The 27832-nt window shown below is 45.6% G+C and overlaps 1 protein-coding gene and 1 long non-coding RNA gene across 6 annotated transcripts in view; one reads left to right on the forward strand and one right to left on the reverse strand.

The window, feature by feature from the left end:
• LOC310845141 overlaps nucleotides 1–4814 on the forward strand; it is a 35906-nt gene extending 31092 nt beyond the window's left edge. The window contains exon 3 of the long non-coding RNA XR_014564507.1: nucleotides 4393–4814. This is a non-coding gene — a long non-coding RNA (uncharacterized lncRNA). The remainder of the gene's footprint in view (nucleotides 1–4392) is intronic.
• The window catches only part of TBL1XR1 (TBL1X/Y related 1), a 178862-nt gene that overhangs the window by 53543 nt on the left and 97487 nt on the right, over nucleotides 1–27832 (reverse strand). The window lies entirely within an intron of this gene.

The following is a 27832-nucleotide window of genomic DNA, read 5'->3' on the forward strand; positions in this document are numbered from 1 at the left end:
CTTTGGAACCCAACCGTGCCCTGGTTGTCAAACGTTTTCAGAAGTCGAACCAACTTCCGGAACGGATCGCGTTTGACAACCAATGTACGACTTTATCACCCGGGACCGGTATGAGGAGCAGACTGCAACGTCGGCTTCACTAACTGGTATATTGCTGGTGAAACCACCACTGCTCCCTCTGCTAGCAGCGTCCGCTAAAGTTCCTTCCTCCAGCGGCGCTGCTAGCGGAGGGACTCAGAAGCAGCGGCAGTTTCACCAGCAATACATTGCTAAGTGAAACCGCCATGGTACTCTGCTCTCATACGATGCAGAGGGAGAAACAGGTGCCGATGCAGCTTGTTCCTCCCTCTGCATCTATAAACTGCTCGACTGAGGAGTGTGCAGCTGCCCTTACCTCAGTTAAAGGAGCCCCCAGTCCGGTGCTGAGAGCAAGAGCGGTTGAGGCTCTGCACAGTGAGCTGTTAAAGGACACCCTATGCGCTGCCCGCTTGCCCGTGAGTGGCATGAGCGCTGGGGCTGTCTCAGCTGGGGAGGGGGAACCTTCCCAATCCCCAGTTGAGCTGCGCTAACAAGCTGCGTTGTCCCAGCCCGTGAGCGCCTGGGTGAAGCCGCCTCAGTTCCTGAAGTGAGAGCTGGGGCAAGTTTCACCAGGTCCTTCGCGGGCAGAGGCCAAAGCAGCTTGTTTTTTTCAAAATCGTGGCACAGTGGTACCTCAGGATGCGAACGAGATCCGTTCCGGAGCCCCGTTCGCATCCTGAAGCGAATGTAACACATGTCTGCGCGTCTCGCCGCTTCCATGCATGTGCGTGACGTCATTTTGAGCGTCTGTGCGAGCGGCGAAACCCAGAAGTAACGCGTTCCGTTACTTCCGGGTCGCCGCAGAGCAGAGCGCAACCCAAAAATGCTAGACCTGAGGCGTATTCATCCCGAGGTATGACCGTATATCGCCAAACCATGGTGTTTGGCTCGCAATGCACTGCGATGTTGAAAAGGTGACATCGCCCAGCCCTAGCATCAACACCATACCAAAAATTAAATTTTTACATATCCAACATACATCATAAAAACAAGATTCTAAAGAATCTCCTGGACTTCCCCTCCTCCCCTTTGTGGGTCCTATTGTTCAGTCATTTCCTCCTGCATCTTTTACGATGATACAAATCTTTTACATCTCCATTATATCCAAAACTCACCATTAAACTACAAGTGTTATTCCAATCCTACTTACAATTTTAACTGTTTACAATCAACACATTTCAAGTCGGTCCTGCACCAACTTTAAGAAACATTTGACATTTCTAACTTCCAGTACCAAATTTTTAGATGCCACTTGTGCTTTCCCCAATTATTGCTTCACCCAGCACCTGCCCACCAGTGATTCTGAACACAATGCAATTCCTTATAGCACGCAAATAACATATTTTCCATTGAAAAGGCATACATTGCCATTTGGCCCTGTCTTTTCTTGTGCCCTTTGAAATAAGGAAAACACAGTAAATACAATCCGCATTCAAGTTTCTTTAATGGCTAAAGGCTGCTGAGCTAAAAATATCTTTTTAATGACTTTATATTAAGGTATTTATTTAAATGGCTTATCTGAGCCAGAGGTTAATAAGATACTGCTCTATATTCAATCAGTGGACTCCCATAAGGCTGTGCAGTTAGCGTTAAAAGTTATAAAGAGATATGCTTTATGTGCAACTATCTTGTTGTGGAGTACGCCTCTGGAATATTAAGCACAGTTCTGGAGTGCAAATTCCTTGTGAAGTTGTAATAGGAGTTAGGGCAGATCCAGAAACAAATTACTTCCCACCGCCAACATTTTGGGGGACGCAAAAACCAACAATGAATAATTCCTTCCCTCCGCTTATTCTTTTCAGCATTCTTTGCAAAGGCATTTGCCTGTTGATTTACATTACGATGTTATTTCAGCTGCCTTCACGCGCCCTCAACAATGCCAATATTTAGGGAGCAATCCAAAGCCAACGTACATTGCGCCAACTTAAATTAAGTCGGCATGAAACATGCCAGTTCCAAACTCCACTCCAGTCGGAAGTGGGGCTTAGTGCTGGGCTGAGCTGGTCACCACCCTTTCTGACACTTTAATTTACGACTGGTCATGTGACTGTACGGCACTTAAACACATGGCATCTTAATAATAGATACACTGCTAGGATTTTTTTTTTGGGGGGGGAGGCAAAGTTGTTGAGCTTTTTTCTTTGCAAAATCTCCAATAAAAATTAAGTTTATGGGGGGGAATTGCCAAAAATACCACCAACATTTCCGATATGGGCTGCCATATGTCCAGGCATTTTAGCCATTTTCACCAACTCCACCCGGACGCCATTTTTGACGGGCAAATCCCATCTATGTCTGGGCGTATGGCAGCTCTACACAATTCCAAAATAATAATGGTATGTGCAACTCAGTAGCTAAAAGCCCAAGCAGCTCAAATATCTCCGAGATACATCCATGAGAACAGCTCTCTACGTGAATACTTGCGCTATTGACAACTTTATGATACCACATTCTTCAACCGAGTTTTTGCTCTGCACTGCTTGGGAGATGTAATTTTACTGGGTGGCCTTATTTATAAATAGAGTAAATGCATAAATACAGAGATCACTGGGTGGCAGCCCTCATCGTATATCCCTGCCGAGACTCCCGGCGGTGTGCAATACATGCATGTTAGGCGAGGCAGCGCTGGAAGCCTCAGAAAGCAGGAATGGAAACAGACAACTGTGTCATGGGAGGAGGCACAGGCAGGAACTGTGTGTCTCCATTTGCAGAATAGGAGGGGGAAGGGACTGAACTATTCTAAACGCAAATAAAGCTGGCATACTTCCATGTTATTAAGCTTGATTTCTTCCTACAACTGTTATTCCCAAGGGCTTTGGATTTTACCAGCCCAGGCAGTTTCTAGGTTGCAAATAAGAAATCGGTTTCCCTCTCCAACCCTGCTTTTCTGATTTTCTCTGCCGAGTGCACGGAAGCTGCCAAATGTTTCCCAAGGCAGGTGTTCTGTTGAATACTAACTACCGTCTCTGAAAGAAGGAAGGCTGAAATGGAAAAGCTCTGCAAGAAAACACCGTAATGGAAACAACACAGCAACTGGGGGGGGGGGGAGATCTCTCTGCCGCAAATGAGTTGGTCTTCTGCACTCTGAAAATTGAAATGAAACAGAACTGGGGGAGGTGATGTAGCCCCAGATTAAACCGCACTTAAAAACTGCAAACATTTCAGCTCCGAGAACCAGCCGTGTACAGTCATACCGCGGGTTAAATGTGCTTCAGGTGGAGCGTTTTCAGATTACGTTCTGCGGCGACCCGGAAGTAAGGGAGCGCGTTACAGACACTCAAAATGACGTCACGTGCAAAAGCAGCAAATCGCAACCCGCACATGCGCAGGTTGCGTTCGCTTCAGGATGCGAACAGGGCTCCGGAACGCATCCCGTTTGCATCCAGAGGTACCACCGTACAGTGGTACCTCGGGTTACATACGCTTCGGGTTACAGACTCCACTAACCCAGAAATATTACGTCAGGTTAAGAACTTTTCTTCAGGATGAGAACAGAAATCGCGCGGTGGCAGTGCAGCAGCAGCGGGAGGCCCCATTACCTAAAGTGGTGCTTCAGGTTAAGAACAGTTTCAGGTTAAGAACAGACCTCCAGAACGGATTAAGTTCTTAACCCAAGGTACCACTGAATATGTTGCTGGGATAAACAGTTGGATTGGGGAGTGGGTTACAACTCAAAATCACAATTGGAGGGAGGGAGTCATTCTACAATTTTCAGAATGTAAGACATTGCTAAACACAGAAATCTATCTGACTGGATTTTAACTCACTGTTTTGCTTTATAGCACGTTTTTTGTAATCTCTTCATTTTCTGCTACCAACCCTTCCTTTCCCCCCCATCTCATAAGAGTCCTCACTTTTTTTGCATGATGAGGTGGGACACACCAATGGATGTGTGTCCCCGTCCCCCCACGCTTAGGCTCCATCTGCACTATGCATTTAAATAAGAATCGAATTGTAGGCTGAGAACTGCTGTTTCTTAAGGGGGTGGAGAGTTGCTAGAAGTCCCTAATTCCTTACACGAAGCTACAATTCCCAGAGCTCCCTGAGAAAAGGGGTGTAGCTCTTCAGCTCCATCTCCAATATCCTTGCATTTGGTTGGGATGCCTGCAGTGGAAAGCCTACATGCTTTTCCCTGAAGGTGGGATAGGGCTAAGGAACCACAGCTGCCTTGCATGGCAGAGGCCAATCTATTGCAACACCATCCGAACTATAATATATAAAAGGGGTTTCTCTCCCTCAATCCCTCTCTTCACTCACAGACCTGACCTCTATTGACTACCCCAATCTTTTCCTGTTTATCTTCCCACCCTGCAGGCTCATCTCAAAATACCCACCCAACTTCTAAACTCCTCCACCTCCCACCTTTTAAAAACCCTCCTCCTTTCATCAGTTTCTGTCCCACTGTACAAATTTACCAGCGTTCGAAATTAGCCAGGCGCAAGGTGCGTTTTGCAACGCGCAACCGGCCTCTTGCGTGGAAGCGGAGATGCCTGGTTGTTGCCAGGTTTTGCGCCTAATGTCTGCATCTGGCTGGCTGCTGCGGCTGCAATGCCGCACCGGTCAGCTGATCTGCGGGACAGCGCAGCACCCAAAGATGGGCATCTTTTGGTGCAGGTGCCCTGCAGATCACCTGGCTCACGTAGCACCACAAGAGGTGCATCTTTAATTCATGCTTTTTTAAAAAAGAAGATTAAAAGTGTTGCTGGATTTATTTTTAATGTGACTAGACATTTTGCTTCGGCGCCCCGTTTCTAACACTGATATTTACTCTCCCTTGCTGAGTTCAATGGCGAACGGAGCTGGCCTGCATATGAGGCACTGAAGATGCCACATCAGTGTGTGTGTGTGTGTGTGTGTGTGTGTGAGAGAGAGAGAGAGAGAGAGAGAGAGAGAGAGAGTGAATCCCTTGGGACAGCGCCCCAGCGGGTTCCCCTCCTGCCCCCAGCGACTTCTGGCAAGACCTCGTGACTCGCCAGAGACCGCCATCACGTGACCCCGAAAGGCTTTGGCTGGAGAGGGACCTTCCTTGTTCTGCCTCAGGCGGCAAAACATGATGAGCCTTGTGGCAAAAGTACACAAGGCTTTAACTCTCCCAGCAATTCATGCCAGCAAAGAGAATGTTGGACTCAAGTTGGTGACCAGCAATAGCAAACTGGTGCCAGCTCCACTAAATCTCCATGAATCCAGGGAGGTGGAGGTACAATATAGATATAGAGAAATAGATTTTCTCCGACCTGTGTTTGATGACCAAGGATTCCAGTAAGCATTTGGAGTTTCTCGCAGCAGGAGAGGAGGGGTCACAGCTGGATGAGGTGAGCCATATGTTTTGCAAAACACTATAGAAATTTTATGGTGTCCTTGTTTCCAGGACATTTACAAATAAAATGGGAAAATGCCATACAAAACAAGAACAACCATCAAAAGCGTTTTTATTTTTATTTTAAAAACGAAGCACACCTCTTTCTCTCTCTGGGCAGCTTCAGACATCCGCTTGAAACGTTGATAAGTGAAGTGTGATGAATTTGGGGAAAGGGGTGGACAGTGATAGGCACAGGTCTCTTGTAGCAAAGCAAGTGTTTTGTCTGCACAAAGAAAATTCATTTTCACAGAAGGGGAGATACGGACGCCTCTTCCCCGCATCCCTGTCTGGACATGACAATGGAAGAAGCGTAAGCCATGGTGACGGGGTCAAAAACCTGGTTTTTTACTATTTCTGCAGCCCAGTCCCTGGCAGGGTCTCTGTCTCCGAGAGCATCCGAGAGCCAAGCAATCAGCCTGAAAGGGCAGCTTTTTAGCCTCTGAACGCTCAGTTGCAAGGTGTGCTTCAGTTTCAAGAGAACGGCGCGTGCAAGTTCTGTTATGTACAATGCAACTTCATGGAAAACCAAAAGAAGATATTGGAGCACTCCAAGTCATTTGCCTGTGTGCGTGTGCAGAAAACAGTAGGTACAGCTAAAAGCTGACGCATGAAGATCTGCAATGCACCTGCAATTATTATAATTGTATGGTTATAGAATTGTTGTATAATCTTTAGAAGGTTGCATAATCTTACAACTGTAACTGTCAGGAAGGGGTCCAGTACATCTGAATTTGCCACTATATTTGGGGGGATTTTGTCCAAAGATTCCCCCTCCCTCTTTTCTCCTCCCTTGCTGGGTGGTCAAGCCCTGATGTCAACAGAGGTCCCCAAGTCCTGGCTCTGTTGGCTGCCACCAACTGCTCTCATGTCAGGAACATGCTGACCCGGCTCAGCTGAATCCTTAAAAGTCTTTTCGACGTCTTTCGAATCTGGAACCGGAGGTCCCTGAGCAACCCACATGAAATTAAAAACCCCTCAGCTGTGTCACTGTGCCACAGAATATCCAATGACACCCGGACGGCAAAGATCAGTCCAGTGGTCTCGGGGATATGGAAAGCAGTGCTTATGTGTGCGCTGGAGTCCGTATTACATTCAGTTCAGCTCCTGGGCTGATGTCAAACAAGCCGTTTATTGCTTGCTAATATTAGCACTAGAAATAGAATGTCATTTAGGCTTTAAGGGGGGTGCAGGGGGAGGTAAGAATAGCCCTGATATTAATGTCTGAAGCACTTGGGGAATGTAGCTATGATGAGATTAAACCACATGACCCAAAACATATAACATTTGCCATTCAAAGCTCAGTGAAGAAGAAGAAGAAGAAGAAGAAGAAGACGACGACGACGACGACAGGATATAAAAATCAGAAGACCCAAAATAAATTTAACTTTATCTGTCAGACAAGCTTCCCCCTGGGGGCTTTCAAGATTATTTAGCAACAGTAACGGGAACAGAGAATTAAAATTCACAGCTCCAGTGTTCCCAAGCTAAAATGTCATTAAAAGGAAGGGGAGTTGCAATCATATATCCACGTGATTGCAAAGAAACTGAGAGGATTCAAGCACATAGGCATGGCTTAGTCATATAGCTGCAACAAGCCTGTACGCACAAAAGCTACTGTAGATTCCGGCGTATCAGGCGACTGGGCATATAAGACGAACCCCCAAATTGGCAGCTGCCAATTTGGGGGGGTCGACTTATACGCCCAGTCTTATGCGCAGCAGCTTTGCTGGGCAGCGGCAGTGGGTGGCGGGCTTCGCTGGGCGGCTTCCTCCTAGTGCGGAGCGGAGCCCACTGCTGCTGCCCAGCAAAGCTGCCTAAAACTTTTTAACTTTTTAACCCCGGAAAACCCGCCCCCTTCATGAGTCCAGTCAGCTGTAGGTCTGTAATAATAATAATAGTAATAGTAATAAAAACAATAATAATAAATTTTATTTATACCCTGTCCTCCCCAGCCAAGGCCGGGCTCAGGGCGGCTAACAACTAATAATAATAATAATAATAATAATAATAATAATAATAATAATAATAATGGCTCAGTAGTGCAGTACAGTGGTACCTCTGGATATGAACGGGATCCGTTCCGGAGCACCGTTCGCATCCTGAAGTAAACATAACACGCGACTGCACGTCCGTGCGTGCGCGTTTCGCTGCTTCCACGCATGCGCATGATGTCATTTTGAGCATCTGCGCATGCGGCGAAACCCAGAACTAACATGCTCTGTTACTTCCGGGTCACCGCGGAGCGCAATCCAAAAATACTTAACCTGAAGCTACTTCAACCCGAGGTATGACTGTATGTGTCAAGGTGCAATGCCTGGTATATCTGCAGGTAGGGCTGGGAGAGACCGTTGCCTGACAACCCCATAGAGCTGTTGCCAGTCAGCAACCAGATGAAATAAAATAAAAAAATCCATCTTTCTCTGCACTGGCCACCGCTCGCATGCGGCCCTTGGGAGGCTTCCCAGAAGGCAATGTGGCCCTTGCCCCCCCCCTTGGTGTTAACAACCTTCCGCCTCGCACGTAAACATAAAGCAGTCTCGGCACTTTTCTGAAAGTTCTGCAAAGGAACAAGCACGCTGGAATGGCTTTGGGGTTTTGTGTTTTTGATAGCATGTTTCTTCTCAGGTGGACATCCGTACAGAAGGAACTACAGAAAGGCAGGTAGGGAAACTGTGGTGCTCAAGACTCCTTTGGGACTACAAGTTCCCTGTGCCTGCAGGCCAGCTGAGCAGCTGCTGCATTTATTGTCACTGCGGTTTTGGGGAGGCTGCAGTTTTGCTGCGTCTTGTTTTGCTGTGTGTGCTCCTCTATAAGGATGTGAACATATTTGTGAAGTTGGCATGAAATGCAGTAAACAAATAAAAGCAAAACAAGGAAATGGGCATGGTGCCATAATTAACCTTTTTAAAAACATGTATGCTTGTGCGTGCGTTTGTGTATTCCTAATTTTATTCCTTGGGGACCTGGCAGCAGAATTCGACGCAAAGTATGCTGCTGCTTCAGTTATCTCTTGATGCTCTACGATGAGTCGATAAAACACCGCAGGACAAAAGGCGTAAGAGAACCCTGATAACACACAGGAGAAACGGGAACTCCCAAAGAGAACAGGGAGAAAAAGCAAAAGGCAACCGAGTAGACAAAAGACATACCGTATTTTTCGTCCTATAGGGCGCACCGGCCCATAGGACGCACCTCAGGTTTTTTGGGGGGAGGGAAATGAATAAAAAAAAATTATTTCCCCCCCCCCAGCCACAGCTGCCGCCCCAAGCCTTGTGCACACAGCTGCCACACCCAAGCCTTGTGCGGAGCCCTCTGGAGGGTGCCCCGTGCTTCGGGCTGCAGGCTGCCGCCCCAAGCCTCGCGCGCGCGGCGGGACCTCCCGCCGGGCTCCCCAGGCTTGCGGATAGCTTCCTGAAGCCTGGAGAGCGAGAGGGGTCGGTGCGCACCGATGCCTCTCGCTCTCCAGGCTTCAGCGAAAGCCTGCATTCGCCCCATAGGACGCACACACATTTCCCCTTCATTTTTGGAGGGGGTAAGTACGTCCTATGGGGCGAAAAATACGGTATTTATTTTCCAGGTTGTTTCAGACCCTACTGAAGTTCCTTGCCGTATACATGTGTTGATAAGAAGAGGAAGCACATCTCATTGTCAAAACTTTATTTCCCTGAATGGATTCCTCTTTGGTTTCTCCCACTGCTTGCTGCTCCTACTTTGCGCAACCTGACAACACGCCTAATTATTCCAAATATCACAGTGGAACCTCGGTTGTTGAACGTAATCCATTCCAGAAGACCGTTCCGACGTCCAAAACGTTCGACAACCGAGCCACAAAGGGCTGTTGGCGATTTCAATGGTGAAAACTGGAAAACACGCAAGCGGAATCCATTCGACTTCTGAGGTGCGTTCAAAAACGGAAGCGATTACTTCTGGGGTTTTGGCATTTGGCTTCCGAAAACTTCGGCTTCCAAGATGCTAAAAAAGCAAGGTTCCACTGTATTACAAAATTTTGCATCACACAATAACCGTTAGTATTTTTTTTTTTTACATAAGCTTTGATGTCTGGCCAAACTGCGGGAGGCAGTGGAAGACAGGAGTGCCTGGCGTGCTCTGGTCCAGGGGGTCACGAAGAGTCGGACACGACTAAACGACTAAACAACAACAACAAAGCTTTGATGCCCATTTGGTGCACGTAGCTCAACGCCATTGCCACATCTTTAGGCTTGCTGAACGGGCAGTTATTGCCATCATCAGTGTATTTTTATGTCACAGCACTCAACAGTACAGTGGACCCTCGGGTAGCAAACTTGACCCGTGAGGGATGCACGTTCGCAACCCGCAGTGGTGTGTCTGCACATGTGCGGGTTGCGATTCGGCGCTTCTGCGCATGCACAGCCCCCGAAAACCGGAAGTAACCCATTCTGGTACTTCTGGGTTTTGGCGGGTCCGTACCCCCCCCCAAAAAAAACACAACCTGAAGCATCTGTAACCAGAGATATGACTGTACTAGTACTGAGTTCTGCCATATTTTTTTCTTACCACCCACAGCAGCCATTTTATGCTGGCACCCACAACACTTGTTATCAAGATCCCAGAAGCAGCACCTCATTTTTTACCCCCCATAACAAAAAAGCACGGATCCATCATCATTGTTTACTTCATAATAGATACCAGACAAACACAATGGACATGCAAGAACATCAAAACCGTTCAACTGGCACATGGCGGAATCGCACCTCATTAAATTCGCTTCACATCTCGCAACCCTGTTGAAGCCACCCTTAGTCAACTTGCAGAACACTCTGTCCCAGGATAATATTTATTTTAAAGATTTTTGGCAAGAGCTTCCAGGCAACTAATAAAAAAATTACATTTTAACAATTAAAACAGTGAAACATTGAAACAATTATAACATGATTTATTATTGTTGTTCTAAAAAGCAGTAACAGCAGAGAAAGAGCTAGAATGAAAGAAACCCTGCAGTAAATGCGGAGGATAATAAAACTATCTTGACCTGGAAAAGAAAAACTAGCAAAGTACACACCAAGCATGTGTTTCGGGAAAGAACCTTCTGGAACTAGGGCAGTGAAGCCCCCCCCCCCCCCGGACCTACCTCTTGCCACTGCATGTTATACCTCCAGCACCCAGAAATCAGAGCCGACAACACAGATATTACAAAGGTCTAGCCAGGATAGATACTTTGGGCCAGAGTCGCAGAGAGTCTATCTATCTATCTATCTATCTATCTATCTATTTATCTATTTATCTATTTATCTATTTATCTATCTATCTATCTATTTATTTATTTATTTATTTATTTATTTATTTAGCTCAACCGTAACCTGAAGTCTACCTAGGAATGAACTAGAACTGGTGAAATCAGCATTATTATTACTAATATTTATTAAATTTGCTGAAGAGGTGTATTCCAAGCAGCCAGTAGTGTACAGTCATACCTCATATTACGTTTGCTTCATGTTAACGTTTTTTCAGGCTGCATCTCGCGGCGACCCGGAAGTACCGGAAAGGGTTACTTCCGGGTTTCATCGCTCGTGCATGTGAAGAAGCACTAAATCGCGCTTCACGCATGCGCACAAGCGCCAAATCGCACCGCGCACCTGCGCAGATACGGCACTTCAGGTTGCGGGCTTTTCATGTTGCAAACGGGCCTCCGGAACGGATCCCATTCGCAACCAGAGGTACCACTGTATTCAGAACCGGCAGCAGTTCCTGTCATTAGCCTTTGCATTCAGAAACAGCAAACTTCTAGACACATTTTTCCAGAGCACTCCCACATGCAAGGTTTTGCAGTAAGGAAGTCTGGAGAAGGGCAACCGTAACGGGGGGCACTGGGGCCATGGTTGGCGCACAAGCCGAATTGCTAGTAAAAGGTGTGCCCGTGCCACAGGCGTCAGTTGGGCATCCAAAAGGGAACGCTGCGTAGCTGGAACGGCCAGGAGTGTCTGTGTTTATCTACCAAGCATGTTCTCTCCACCAAAACGGAAAGTTAAATCAATGAAACTTTGGTACAGACGTTCTGGGACGCATTGCAGAAAAGGAGAATTGTTTACAGGGCTCCATTTCCTGCCTGGGACATTATTGGATGACTACAGCAATTGCTGGCAAACTTCTTGGTTTATTGCCCACCCATGACCATCTGGGCCCCAGAACCTTGAGATTTTGCATGAGATTGAGAAAACTAAAGTGACAGGCTAATGTGGGGGGGGGGGGCGTGTGTCTGTACATAATCTTCTGCATAACAGAAGATTTCGCTGTTGTGGGGAGAAAAAGCAGGGGCAGCAGGGAGAGAGACTGCTGTTGTACTCGTGTCCTCTTTGAGGGCTTCACAGAGACATCTGTTTGGCCACCGTGAGAAGAGGAAGCCGGATGAGATGGCCCTTTGGCCTGATCCAGTCAAACCCCTCTTATGTTCTTAGCCAGAGAAGCAATGCAGCCAGGAGGCATTCTCTGTCCGCAGGCAAGCAGACATAGCAGCTGCTGGAAGAATTTCTCCAAACTGCCCCTCAAATGACCTCCACTGTAGATTTCCAGGGGGTGAGGTAATGACTGTAACTACCTCTTTCAGTTCAGTCTTAAGGCATCATATATATATATATATATATATATATATGCAGGTTTTGGTGTCCTCGGGTGTCTTCCCGTGTAAAAGTTGGGGTGTCTAGGCGACGTTTCGACGAGGTCTCACTCGTCATCTTCAGGCTGGTGCTTTCGGCTTCTTGTTACTGGAACAGAGCGGGATCTCAATGTTTGAGTTCCTATAAATACTGTAGAGGGGGTGTGGTGTCTAGCCTCCAATGTTCTGGGCAGAGAGGAAGTTCCCAGGCTAGTGTGCCTTTTCTTCTTTTGTTCCTTAATTACTTGAGAGATACCTTGAGTGATTTCTTGAGTGATATCCTGAGTACCACTTAGGTGGGTCATTAGGTGTGGATTAGTTGCTAAAGTCTTTGTGTCTTGACCTCTTGAACTTTGTGAAGAGTTTTCCTGAGAAGATGGCTGTATTGCACTTAGTTGTGCTTTGGCTTGGCTTCGTGTATAGGGGCGAGCTGTGGTTTTGTGGCTTGTGTCAGCCAGATCTGTGTAGGGATTGCAGGGGGGTGCAGCATCCGGAGGTGCCACCATGGATTGGCTACTGGATGGTGTCAGTAATTCATCTGTGGAGAGGGTCTGGGTTTGGGTCTGGTGTGGTTGATTGGTGTTGGCGTTCTGTGTGCCTCTGGATCTGGTGTCAGTTTTTGTGGGGAGGGCTAATTTCTCAGGATATCACTCAAGAAATCACTCAAGGTATCTCTCAAGTAATTAAGGAACAAAAGAAGAAAAGGCACACTAGCCTGGGAACTTCCTCTCTGCCCAGAACATTGGAGGCTAGACACCACACCCCCTCTACAGTATTTATAGGAACTCAAACATTGAGATCCCGCTCTGTTCCAGTAACAAGAAGCCGAAAGCACCAGCCTGAAGATGACGAGTGAGACCTCGTCGAAACGTCGCCTAGACACCCCAACTTTTACACGGGAAGACACCCGAGGACACCAAAACCTGCATTCCTGTACCCGTGAAAATCTACGAAAGCATATATATATATATATATATATGAACGAGACAAATGACATGAGACAACTTTTCAAATATAGTTGCCGTCCGCCACTGCGTAAGCTAAGCTTGCTGCGGCCGTTCACAGCACAGTTCCACAAATGAGAAAATGTAACTCGTTTCGTTTGGGTGCTTTACATGTTATTATGTAAGCTGCATTCTATCTATCTATCTATCTATCTATCTATCTATCTATCTATCTATCTGGTATGTGTCTATGTGTCAGGGAGCCAGCCAATAATAAATCACAGGGTGTTAAATCTTTATTAGCAGAAACCAGCTCATGGGGAGCTTCTTGGTAGGGTCTTGCAGTCGTGGAGGCTGAAGGTCCCCACTCTCCTGCAGCTACTTATGTCTCCTCCTCTCCCGACCGAGTCCTTCTCAAGCAATCTGAGACTGTGCCTGAATATCTGCCTTTGCTCCTCCTGCTTCATGCCTCTCCTGTTCCTGGGAGACTAATAGGGGAGTTTGTCGCAGCTGGAGAGGAAGACGCCCTGGCTTCTTCACCAGCCTGATTCACCTTTGCCTCTTGGCCTCTTCTCCTCTCCTGTTCCAGCTTCTGATTCTGGACTCCTCTCTGCCACAGCCTCTTCCTGCTCACTAAATAATGTTGCCTCTTCGACTGGCAGCCGTAAGCGAGGGTGTGAGGATGGGCCCGTTTTCAGTTTAACCCCAATGTGCCACATTCTGCTGCCTTTGGCACTGGGCAATTCATCCCCAACTCCTGTTGCCTCAAAAGTCTTTGGTGGTGGGGGAGGCCTTCCTTTCGCCCCCTCCACCAGCCATTTTTTGAAATGCAGCACACACCCCATACAAAGCAATGGAGAATACATCCAAAAAAAGGTTGGGGAGCTACAACCGTCAGACCTACATTTTGGGAGCCCTGAAACTTGAACTGTCATGGGGGCCCCTTCGCAACCAGCAACAAAGTCTGGGTAACCACTCTTACTTTCTTCAACGGGTTTGTTCCACGACAGATCGCCACATTTAAAAAAAATAAAAATAGTTACTATAGCTCAGTTTTTTATTAAAATTGCTGTACAGGATTCTCTCACACGTCAAAAGTCACTGGTATGAATTAAAATTTCCCATGCCTTACTAGTTTTTGTTGGTAGAGCATGAGACTCTTAAATCTCATGGTCATGGGTTCAAGCCACATGTGGGGCAAAATATTTCTGCACTGCAGGAGGTTGGACTTGTTGATCCTTGTGGCAACTTCCAACTATGCTATGATTCTAAGGGAGGGAGGTGAAAATTAGGTAAATTTAGACAAATGTTATATACACACATGGTGCATTTTTTAAAAAGAACTTTTTAAAAGCAGTGTGGACTACAGACATTTCGGGGGGGGGGGGGATTAGAGGCCCTGGAGCTTCATCTGCAATATTGGGTTATTGTTATTGTTATTGTTTTTATTTTATATATTGAGATCTTTTCTTTGAACTGCCCTGAGACCTCTGAGTATAGGGTGGTATATAAATTCAATCAATCAATCAATCAATCAATCAATCAATCAATAGAGGTTGTTTCATAGCAGAAGTGCTCCTGGGAGCTACACCAAAGAGCCATTAAAATGGCATCCTAGAGAATACCAGCCACATTATCTTGCTTTTTTATGCTGTGAACTGCCCCGAGATCTTCGGATGAAGGGCAATACACAAATTTGATAAAATAATCCCCTCCTACATGCCTGTGGGGCTTCCGTGACCCCAATAGTGTGGGGTGCCTCTGCAGTAAGGGAGAAGGGAATGTCAATACCCAAAAACATACAGCCTTGCTGTCCTCAATTCACATGGCTCCTGACCATTCTAAAATTATTTCACCCAACAACAACGAAGAAGGGAAAAGCTGGTACAATGTGAAATTGATGTTATTGGGAAAGCAATCTCCCACTCCAACGCCATAAATCAGTTACAGGTATACATTTAAAACCCTCTGTAGATACAAAGAACATCCCCCCCTTTATCTAGCTAAAAGGATCAGAACGCAATTGTGCTCATAACACAAGGAAACAGCCACTGCTTTTGGTGACGGTAATAGAGCCTTTATTTTAAAAGTGATGTAATCCTATTCACTTAATGGTTCCTTTTCAGGTAGCTGGGAGATGACAAAGATAACAGAAATATGATTGGGCAGAGATGCAGCAGGTCACGGGACTGTGGAGGAACTCTTGCATCCTGACTTCACCCGCTGCTTCTCATAAAATAACAGAGAATGAGATTTTCTGTGGGGACGGAGGATAAAGAGGGCAGAACTAAATAATAAAAAAAATGGAAGTTTCCCAAAAGCCCTCACGGTTGAAATGAAAGCTAGAAAATTGAGTACTTTCCCCTGCACTATGTAGTCTTCAGGAGAGCAGCCCTGATGAATCAAGACAAAAAAATAAATGCCTATCTCATCCATCATCCTCAGCAAACAACCAGATTTCAGTTTTTTATTTATTTACATTTGTATTCCACTTTCTTCTGCCCTGGGGGGGGGGGGTCAAGGCAGTGTACATTTATTTATTAAAGTATCACACCCTATCCTAAAGCAGCAGGATGGTGTGCCGGTGCCGAAGCCACAAAGAATCATAGAAATATCAAAAATACAGACAATCGTTAAGGTGACTGGCTAATCAAAAATTAAAAAAAAAATAAACAGCTGTGCAGGCCTGTCGGCATAAAACGGTCTTCAAGAGACACCTGGAAGTGAGGATACCTGCAGCATCCCTGTTGGAAGGATGTTCCATAACATGAAGCTGGCGGTGCAGAATGCCTAATTTCTAACTGAGGTGACTTGGGCCTTTATGGCACGTGTTTCTCAGGTGGTCACCCATCCGGATGCTCACTAATTAGGAAGTTTGTGAGCCAGTACTCTTTGTGGACTTATGTGAAGGACAAATTGCTTGTCCACACCAAGGACAAGACACTGGTCTGTCTACCTCAGTACAGCCCACCTTGACTGTCATCAACAGAGCATGATTTAGGTTTGATGGGGCCCTAAGCTACTGAAGGTAACGGGGCCCTTTATATGTCCAGCTGTCCTTTGTCAAAAACAAATTGTCACTGTTTTTTGTGTTGAATATATGCTATATGGTAATTTACGGACCTAATAGGTCCATAAACAACACAAAAGACTGTTGCTGTATGTAGGTTTTATTTTATCTGTTTTTTATCCTATATTTTGGAAATGTACATCTTTTTTTTTCTTTAAATTTTTTTGGGGGCCCCCAAGAGAGTGGGGCCCTAAGATATAGCTTGTTTAGCTTATACATAAACCCGGCACGGGTCATCAACACTGTTTCCCAATCCTACCTGGAAAGGGAACCTTTTTGGTAGAAAGCCATGAGGGTGTTTTTTTTTTCCCCTTATCTCTTTTTCAAACTACATTTTCACTTTGCAACACATTCATATCCATTAGTCACTTCGGAACATTAAGAAAACAATGGATGAGAAAGACTGAATCCTAATGGCGACTGCATGCTATTTAGAAAATGGCAAAATTGTGGTTAAAGCATGGATAAAATAAAATAAATTGTGGCTAGTTCAATCCATAGATAAGAACGCCGGGCTATATAGCTTTTAAAATTGCTCCACAATCAATAATAGGTTATCTGCGTTTAAAGATCTAGTTCGTATTTCTATTCCGTAACGTGCCGTGTCCTTTTTGTGATAGCTCTTAAAAGGTCAGACTCCAGACTTGCACGCTAAAAACTTCCAGTGAGTACGAAATGGGAGATGCTTAAAAAGTCATCTGCAGAAATTGGTACTTCTTCAAGGAAATGAATGCACCTTTGGCCTGATACGACATTACACAAACGTACCAGATCTCTTTTCAAATAATACAATAAAATAATCACCAGGACCACTCTCTGAAATTCCACAAAATGGATGTGGCAGCAGTGTAGCCCTGGGCATTACTCACCTGCAACACAAACTACATGATGGTGCTGTTCACCAATGTTTCGTTTTAAGAGAGCTGATGGAGAAAACATAACTACCTAATTCCTAGCTCTTTCACTGAAACTGCCCGTGAGCTTGAATACCAACTAATTGCCATGTTGTGCCAAGAAGCAGCTATTTTTCCACCCGTGGTGGCTGGTGCTAGACCATTGGGACTGTCAGGGTTTCAGGGACAGAGAGCGAGGGGGAGGGGTCCCAGGGTGACGAGGAAGAGGACGACGATGACCCGAGGTTGTCAGTGAGTCCGTCAAGTGAATCCGAGGATTCCCAAAAGGGAGCCCCCCTGGTCAGGCCAAGGGGCAGTAGAGAGGGAAGCAGTCAGAAGCAGGGGAACGAAGAGGGAATCCCCAGTGGGGGTTGGAGATCGGGACCGGCCTCTCCGTCGGAACAGAGTGAAGGGGGTGGAGTTACCAGTGTGTCAGAAGGAGCAGAACAGGGAGCAGAGAGGGGAAGGAGTTCGGAGCAGAACGTCCTGCAGGAAGGGGAGGAGTGTAGTACCGAGAGTAGCGTAACGGTCGAAAGGAAGGTCAGAAGCAACGTACGCGCGCCAAGTTCAAATGTGGAGGCGCGCGGAAATGAGGAGAGCCCTGAGGAGGAGCCTGGTCCCAAAGCACGAAGGAGGGGGGAGCAGGCGTCAGAAGACTCAGCCTCGGGGGAGTCCCGAAGGGAGGGAGCACAGGGGGGCAGGAAGACCCTGCGGAAAAGGAAGGAGAGGAAAAGGTGGAGCAGTACAAGCCTCTTAAGCTGGTGCAGGGGCGGGACTGACTCAGAGGGGACTTCTAACATCTAAGGGTAACAGATGCGGAGCCACGGAGCTTGGATGTAACGACAACAATGTTCTTCAATAAAACCTTTTGTATATAACTTGGACTGGATTTTGGTCTCTTGTGAGCTGGGACCTCGGGTGGCTCTGACAGGGACCAACAGAGCAGAAGGCAAGGAGGCCAATGGAAGGTAGAGGCAGAGCCGACAAAATCTGGCTTTGTCCCTCATCCTCCTCTCTGCTGAGTTCTACGAGGACAACACTGAAACTGGAAGAGGACAGAGAGGACAGCTAGCTCCACTGATTCCTTCTTAGCAGCTCTTACTTCTGATGTGGATGACATTTCAAAACCGTTTCTCCAAGAAGCCAAAGAAAATTGCTACGCCAGGCATGTCCAAAGTCCACTTCGGGGGCCTAATCCGGCCTGCCAGTCGGCAACTTTGCGGTAAACTTGTAATTTTTTTTAAAAAAAATCTGGTCCTCTTTTTAAAAAGTTTGGGCACCCCTGGCCTATGCAGATAGCGAAAACTTCTTTTTTTTCTCCCCTCCTTGTGGAGATACATATTTTGAACTCCTTTGGAAATTCCTGCCCAGTGAGCAAAGACTGCTTCTTTTTCCTGCTGCTTCGTTCCTAAGCATATCTTCCAAGGTAGGCAAGGTAGACAGACGTATGCCCTTCAGATCTTGGAACCCGACTGCGAACAACAGGCTTTGGTTTCTAGAATCATTTAACAACCCAGGTGTGTTGTTATCTTGAGCCAGTGGGTGGGAGCGAGAGAAGCTGCTTTTAGACAAGATGCAGGGAATCTATTACAAGATTTATTTTTATTTTACTTAAGGGGGCTGTAGTTTAGATGAGAAAACTGGCTTTGTGAACCCCCACATTTCTGTATTCTGGGTGCAAAGCCAGCCTTAATTCCTTTGCACAGGGCATGCGCATTTGATTCCTTAAAAAAAATAAATCAATTTCTTCTAAACTGTTACACTGTGCAGGATTAAACTTTCTCACATCTATCCCTTGCTCAGAGTTTTGTTTTGCTTACCCTACTGATAAAACATTTCTTCAGAAGCGGGGGAGAGGGTATAAGAGAAATTGAGAAACCCACCATGGCTTGTTTGTGAGTTGGAATGTGAGTTGGATGGTGGAAAATGATAACTGCAAGTTTTGAGAGCTTAATGCTTTTTAGGACAGCGTTCTTCCACCTTGGGTCCAGATGTTGTTAGACTACAGCTACCCTTATTCCTGGCCATATACTAAGATAGCTGAGGACACGAAGTGGAATAACAGTTTTAGAGGAAACACCAGGAGTGCAAAGCAAGGAGGTTAGCTCTCTAAGCCTCCTAATTCGCACTATAAACCAACCCTTTCCCCTGTCCCCATGAATTCAGCCAGAAGGTCAGCTCAGCCAAACATCCAAACATACGGCTGAATTCTTGATCCCCAACCCCCAAACCTCCAAGAATTTGGTAGACCTCAAAGGACCAAATAAACCAGTTCTGGTGTCCTATTCCCAGTCCAATAAACAATGCTTCACGGGATCACAAATGAGCAGTGACCCTGAGCATTCCCTGTTCCCCTCAAACCCCAAGCTTCATAGAAGATTGTTTGTTTGTTAAAGCACAGCTCCAAACTGGGAAAAATTAGTACGAGTGCTAACCAGCATCACAAACCATAGTCGTCGTCGTCATTGACTTTATTGCACTAGCCAAAGGCCATGGCATCATTCGCAAAGGAAACAAAAAGAAAAACAACAATAACTATAAAAACCATAAAAACATCAGGCACTGCAAATACAATAAACCATGGTCACATCTCCTACAATTTATTTGTTGCATACGATAGAATAGCAGGGGGTTCTCAGGTAGAATGTGCCAGCTTAAATGTCCAAATCACCTTTGCAATTGACTGCTACAGTAGTGCCCCGCAAGACGAACGCCTCGCAAGACGAAAAACCCGCTAGACGAAAGGGTTTTCCGTTTGGGAGGGGCTTCGCAAAACGAATTCCCCTATGGGGTTGCTTCGCAAGATGAAAAAAATCTTGCATCCCCCCGCGGGGTTTTTTCGCTTTTTTCACCCTTTCCTTAAGCCGCTAAGCCGCTTATCAGCTGTTCCGCTGATAAGCCGCTTAACAGCTGATCGCTGGAAGCCGCTTGACAGCTGTAGCGCTAATCCGCTAAGCTGTCAATGGGCTTGCTTCGCAAGACGAAAAAACCGCTATACGAAGAGCCTCACGGAACGGATTAATTTCGTCTTGCGAGGCACCACTGTATTTCATCTAGTTCTTTTCTCCTGATCTTCTTAGCTGCCAACGCATATAGTGCTACTTTATAAGTTACAAAGTCTTCAGTATCACCCAGCAGCCATTTCACCTTTTCTGCCCTGTTCGATTGTGTACCATTCGTAAGCAGGGGTTTAATAAATCGGTCTCTTGGTTCTATATATAGCGGGCATTGCAATAAATAGTGGTACAGGGCCTCTACGCAAGGTTGCCCGCACAGAGTCTCTCCTTGTGCTGTACTTTGCCGTAACCGACCATCCACCACCGACGAGAGTATCGATTGGAATCGTAATTCTGGAAAAGCGATTCTTAGTACGGCAAGTGGGAGCTTTAATAATAATATTAATTTTTATTTATACCCCGCGCTCCCCAGCCAAGGCCGGGCTCAGGGCGGCTAACAAGCAATAATAAAAACAAGTTGAATGAATACAACTTAAAAAAACAAAATTAAAATACAACGTTAAAATATTGAAGCATTAAAATATTAAAATGTAGCCTCATCGCAGGAGGAGAAAGGAAAAGAAAAAAGAAAGAGGGGGAGGGAATCAAATTGGCTCCAAGCCAAAGGCCAGGCGGAACAACTCTGTCTTACAGGCCCTGCGGAAAGAAATCAGATCCTACAGGGCCCTGGTCTCATGAGGCAGAGCGTTCCACCAGGCCTGGGCCAGAGTTGAAAAGGCCCTGGTTCTGGTTGAAGCTAATCTAACTTCCTTAAGGCCCGGAACCACTCGGGTGTTGCTATTTATGGACCTTGAGGCTCTCCGTGGGGCATACTGGGAGAGGCGGTCCCGTAGGTACGAGGGTCCTAGGCCGTGAAGATAACTAGCTTGGATGTGCTCCGTTTTGATAAGTGGGAACCATGGTGAACTTTGGGTAGAGGCGATTGTGGTTAAATCCCTTTCTGCGTCGAACCTGAAGAGACAATCTCTTAAGTGCCTCTTATCCATCTTCATGATCACCTGAAGATCTTGCAACTGATATTGGGTCAAGAGGTGTTGGATCCAAACCACAGTGTGATCCACCTTTTCTACAAAGACAGGTGTGCCTGGAAAGTAGTCAAGTTTGCTTTTTGGAGCTGCACCATTTCAGAATACAGAAGGGTGACCTGCATGATGGGAACTCCATAGATAGCATGCAAACATTCATTCTGAAATGTCACTAGTGCCAGGAAGGACTTTACCACTTGCCTTTCCTGAACATAATAGATTGGCTCTAAGTGCCAAGCACAGATGCTCCTCGTGGTGGAAGCTTCACACTGATGACTTTTCACTGCATAATTTCATGGAGCAACACCGCTGTGCGCTGCAACAAACATGATGATTAGGAATTTATTTTTAAATGAAACCTAGAATCCCCAGGTGCCTAACAAAAGCCAACAGGCCTCTCAAGAAGTTGCAGTGTGTGCTTGCTAATGAAAAACAGCTCACCCTTACTCTGAAAAGCCATCAATTTTCTTGTGCATCATCAGAAGCAGGGAGACATAAAACCTTACTTAAAAACCAAAATACTTGCTTGCCTATCCTGTGGAGTCATTCCAATAATTCCAGCGCAAGCTCCTGTTTACAGGACGGTTCCTCCTCTCAGAGAAGTGCCCCACGTTAAAAGTTTTAAGTTAACGGTTTAATTGTTGCTTTATTAACCTCCACAATTATTTTTAATTAGCCGATGTAAAAAGCGCACTAATCTGAAAATCTCTACTTCCAAAGCCACAGATGCCTGGTGTAGAAACCATCTCCAAAACAGCATCCTATATAACGTGAATATAAGTGTCTCTCCGCTAGACTTTCACCACAGATTTAGAACAACCTGGACCTTCCCAGTGTCAGAAACTCAGATATATAACCTAGGCCCCAAATGGCTCCTTAAACCAAGGTCACAGTCACCAAAATGGAATACCTAGTTGTCATTTTGGGCAAGATGGCTCTAAAAGTGCTGTTTTTCAAATGGTGGACTGACTGTGATTGACTATCAGTTAAACATCTGACTAGTTCAGATGACAACCTTGAGCTAAGAACTTTGAAAACTTAAACAAGAAAAGTCACTTGATATAGGTAGAGTTCTCTCATTCATATATATATATATGAATTCTCTCATTCATATATATACACACATACGTGTGTACGTGTGTGTGTGTGTGTGTATACATGACCAAGCTGTGGGAGGCAGAGGAAGACAGGAGTGCCTGACGTGCTCTGGTCCATGGGGTCACGAAGAGTCGGACATGACTAAACAAACACAAACAAATACTCTCTCTCTCTCTCTCTCTCTCAGGACAGACTTTCACTGATTCGTGCCCAAAGCATGGAATCCATGTAGAATGAAACGAATTAAAAGATTAAAAAATGTTCCAGACAAGTATTCTCACTGTGTTTACGAAATCCTTACATCTGCAACTGTAATGAGTCAGAGGCTTTTCATTATTATCATTAACAGCAAGTCTCCTCCACATATCTGAGCATGAACTGCTATGTGATAATTATCAGCAAAAATAGAAATGTTTGCATTCTGACTGAACACAAAAGGATTCCCCCAGGTAGCCAATCTTCTCCAATCCCTTTACCTTTTTCACAATAAATCCCTTTAAAGGGATTTAAGAATTTGGCTTTGTTGACGTTCTAACACAAGGGCACAAATATGCGACATACAGAGGTTTATCAACAAAGAGATCCAGAAAGCACAAAGCAAGGTTTTTTTCCAGAAGCTTTCAGAAAATACTCAATTGAACAGTAAAATGATGTGCACTTTCAAGACTGTTACTCAAAAGCCAACCTCTTCTAAGTTGTAGGGCAGGAAGGCACAGAAAGCAGGAAGAAGACGGGATCAAGACTGTGGAGCAAAGTACGCTAGAAAGAGAAAAATAGGCAGGCATTTGTCCATCAACCAGCTGTAGCCCATATTTCTAGACATATTAACCATAAAGCCTTAAATGGCTCAGGATCGCACCTCCCTGTATGAACCAAATTGCACTCTGCGATCATCATCTGAAACTCTTCTTCATGTGCCTCCTCCACGAGAGGTCCAGCGGATGGCAACACGAGCAAGGGCCTTTTCCGCAGTGGCTCCCCATTTGTGGAATGCTCTCCCCAGGAAGGCTCATCTGGCACCTTCATTATACAGCCTTAGATGCCAGGTGAAAATGTTCCTTTACAATCAGGCCTTTGGTTGATTGATATCCAGTGCCCTCTTAAAGGTGTTGTGGGAGAGGAGATTATTATAGTTGGTTGTTCTTATTTTTACTATGTATTTTGTGGTTATTATATTATATTATATTATATATTATATTATATTATATTATTCTGTTCTGAACCTTCCTAAGATCTACAGGTGAAGGGAACAACAACAAAAACCACCACCACAACAACAACAACGGTCTCCAGGGAACAACAACATCATCATCATCATCAACATCGGTCTCCGGAGAAGGAGAAGGAGAAGGAGAAGGAGAAGAAAGAGAAGAAGGAGAAGGAGAAGAAGGAGAAGGAGAAGGAGAAGGAGAAGAAGAAGAAGAAGAAGAAGAAGAAGAAGAAGAAGAAGAAGAAGAAGAAGAAGAAGAAGATCATCATCATCATCATCAGTCTCCAGGGAAGAAGAACAACAACATTGGTCTCCAGGGCCCAGGTACAGAGAATAAGCAGCAGGATGTCTAGCAGGACATGCAGAACCAATCCTGAACTAATACCAAAACCTATCCATCAGAAAACCCTCAAACCTGACAATGTACTGTAACCTCTAAAGGGAGTGCTCATTATCTCCGCATACTGACTCCGAGCCATATACCTGGAAGAAACTGGTACCCTACACACCAGGACCCTCACCCTTCCTGGTGCCTACTTCCCAGAAAGAGTAGCACACTGAGTGAATATTGCACAGCACTGTGTTGGATACAAACCTGAGTAAGCATCCTATTGGGATTCCTCCCCCCCCCCACCCTGTACCTTAAAATCTGTTCTAGGAGTTCCTCCCACAGAGGGCACATGATTTAAGGAACGTAATGAAAACAGCCTATATGCTATGAAAAAAATCACTCTCAGAAAGCCATGCCCTGTGACAAGTTACAGTCACCTTAAGTCTCAGGCCGTGTTAGAAATTAGCCAGGAGCATTTTGCACCTGGCTATTGACCACTTGCAACCAAATGAAGATGCCTGGGTGCCGCGAGCAACACACCCTGTAGAATTCTATTTGTTATATTTTATCTGCATAATTAGAATGAATTTCAGGAACCAAATACAACTTTACAGCCATCTGCCCCCAAAACAGCAACTAGACACTGTAAACCTGGCGACTGTAAACCTGGTTTAAGGAGTCATTTGGCACCTGGCTTATATATCCAAGTTTCAAACACTGGTCTCTGAACAAGCAAAGCATCACCCAAGAGGGGTGAGATTTGAGCCCAAAGTCCCAGGGGGTCAGTCCAGCATTTTAAAACTTGCTAAGCCATTCCAGCAAAAAAAGAAGCCATCACTCAAGCTTGATGAAGAAAAGTCAAGGTGAGCACAGCAGAGCTACAAGGCTCATATTTTGTTACCCCACCCGTATTTCTCTCCACTTCATTCTTATTTTAAAACTTTATTTAAAAAACTTAACACCACCACTGCTTAATTTGTTCTTTTCTTAGCCATGAAATTCCGATTAAATTCTGTGAACCAGAATCAAAACAAAATGCCTCTGGGGTTGGCAACAGAGGAAGGCCGCAAAGGTCGCAATGAAAGGAACGCAACTGCTACCACGAGTGCAAGGAAAAATGAAAATTGTGCCATCGACACTCCTACGTTCGGTAAAGAGTCAGTTCTGACATTGGGAGGCAACAGAAGGCTGGCTGTCCACAAATATGCTTTAGAAGAAACCGAATGGAGACGAATTTGTCCTACTACTTTCTAGACAACCATAAAACTAGAAGCGGCAGTGGAAGCCACACATGTCCTGATTGACATAGCTACAGGGTAAACTTGAATAGAGAAAATTTGTTTGCATTTGTGAAGGCACAGCAATTACAGATGCAACGCAAAATACTCAAAAAATGTTTGTTTGTTTGTTTGAACGTTTGTTGGTTTGCAAGAAGCTCTGTGAAGGATTACTATTAGAAATATTGTAAAAATGGGAAAATGAGAGAGGAGAGGAGAGGTTACTAATATAAGGCAATATAAAATTAGGAAATGCGTAAGAAGTGATCAAAACAGAGGATTATCAGAAGAGATGAGGGAAGTCCAAAAAGAATGAATTTGTGAGAAAGTGTGTGTTATGTTTTTATAATTTTGTATTGTAAAATCAATAAAAATATTTACCAAAAAAAAATGTTGGAAGGGAAAATATGGAGCTTGCAAGTAGAAGCCTACGTGGATATAAACTGTGTGTTCAGGCCCAGAAACCTCCCGCCTAAATAAATTCACACAAGACTCAAAATTTTGCTTTGGTTTTTGGCAGAATTTAGGCCACAACTTTACTGATTACAGAATGTGACTGGTTGCATAGGCTCTGGTTCGACTAGCTCCCTGCCATGCAGGTAGCGCTGACCCAGGGTTTCAGCATAGGCCAGCCAAGGGTGAACACCTGGATAAGCGGAAAGCCAGGAACGGGCTAACTCCACCACCCAAATGTCCCCCTGGACTCAGGCACGGGCACAACCCCCTCTCAGGGGTTGACCAAACCATTGAGTCCCTGGATTCCTTTAACAGAATACCCTTCACATAGGGATGGCGAGAGCATTCTCCCATCCCTATCACCTGAACCAGAGTCTATCCGCAACCTTACAAGTTGTGACGATTTGCTACACAGCAGGCGAAACCCAAATGGCAACAGCCAATCAGCCAAGTGGGGAAAATTCCTGCCATGCCCCTGTCCCAACGACAGACAACACACGGCGGCATAGCAAGGTCAAGCGCAACAAGCCCTAAAATTAGGGAGAGGTGGGCGGGTGTTCTGAATGCATGCGCCAAAAGAGGAAGCTCTGGGTCACATGCATGGGCATAAATAGGTCCCTTGAACCGTTTGGACTGCGTCCCATTGGCCAGATTGTGCCCAGCTTCGAGGGACCTACCAATCGGGTGCTGTGGCTTACCAACTGTACCCACCCACAACACAGGGTGTCGGTTGTCCACGCCTCACTGCAGTCTCAACAAAAACAGAAGAAAGAAAAAGCCTTAGTTATAACCAAGTTTCAGCTCCACGCTGTTCCGACTCATAAACAGCAACCATCCAAAATCCAAGCGGTGTCCCAGAATTCCTGCATGCCAGAGCTTCTTCTTCTTTTTATTATCATTATTAATTATGGGGGATCTCTGCCTTATCTGGGCCTTGACCCTGAAACAGAAAAGTCCTTCCCAGAAGGGGAGGAGGATCCCAAATACTAGCCCTAGCAGAGATAAAAACCCAAGTGGCCAGTACAACATCTTCCAAGTGACATGCCAAGAGCATCTCTCCTGAAAACACCACAAGGTGCAGGACACACACACAGCCAGCACCCCCCAGAACCTCAGGAGATAAAACAGTTCCATGCTAAAATCCGGAACAACGCTTGCCTGGCACCCCAAAGTCTCCATTCCATCAGTTTCATTTGGAAGGGAGGGACAATGCTATCCGTTCTCGAGACTGTGGCCTTGCTGACACTGGGAATGGGAGCTGCTGGGCCAAGAACATAAACCACTCAAAGACAAAAGGAAAAACTTTTTGACATTCCCTGTTGGAAATGTCAAAAAGAACCCACAAGGATTTTTTTTTTCTTTTAATTATTCAGTGTTCCATTTTACAGAATTCTCAAGACTAGACCTGGAAAAAGCACACACAAAAAAACCAACAAACTGGAAAACAGATCCGTATAATCATTTCCAGAAGACCAAGAAGAAACGAGAGTGCAAAATGAGAGAGTCCTTTAAAAAGATCCGTCTACCTTAAACACCCCACACACCTAAGTCGGCTGCAGGAGAAGGTTATTCGCCTAAGATGGCCCAGGTGGCACACCCAACGGACAAAGCCACCCACATGCGGACACCAAAAGGGGGCAGCCCCTTCTGCGTCAACAGAGCTGCCACTACAAAACAGTTCTGGAGGGGTGCAGAGCAACTCAAGAACGCAATGCTGGTGCCAAAAGGACAAACATAGTGGCATGCGGGAACAGCTGGGGAAAGCGCTTCGTTTCTAAGAAGGGAGCAGCTATTTTCTCCAGTTAATTACAGCAAAAATTATAGCGTGTGAAAATGTGCAACCACAGCCAGCTCTGAGAGGCTGCTCTGTAATAGCTGTCAGGAAGCGCATCTGAACCTGCAATGTTCTTTTAAGGGAATTCAGCCTTTCCTCTGTGACTCATCCCCTAAGTGCACGCTCAACCCCAAAGGATTTCCTTTACTCTCACAGCCCAAACCGCCCTCCGCAGGCACCAGATCTCCACTCTCTGTGCTTGGGAAGCCGTGCATGGGCTGCAGTGATAGAAACTGAGATATGAAAGCTAGGAGCAAAATGGCACCTTAAACCTAGGATACGGGCGCAACAGCGGAATGTCTAGGCACACTTTTAAATAATAATAATAATAATAATAATAATAATAATAATAATAATAATAATAATTTTTATTTATACCCCGCCCTCCCCAGCCAAAGCCGGGCTCAGGGTGGCTAACAAGAATACTGTGCTAAAAATGAATGAACTGCGGCTGAAATATTATGTTCGTTTTTCACATGGTCTAGGCCATGAGTGGGCAAACTAATGGACCGGGGGCTGAATGCGGCCCAAACGCCTTCTAAATCCGGCCCGAGGACGGTCCGGGAATCAGCGTGTTTCTACATGAGTAGAATGTGTCCTTTTATTTAA

The sequence above is a fragment of the Podarcis gaigeae genome (genome assembly GCF_964106915.1).
Source record: "Podarcis gaigeae genome assembly, chromosome: 5".
NCBI lineage: Eukaryota > Metazoa > Chordata > Lepidosauria > Squamata > Lacertidae > Podarcis > Podarcis gaigeae.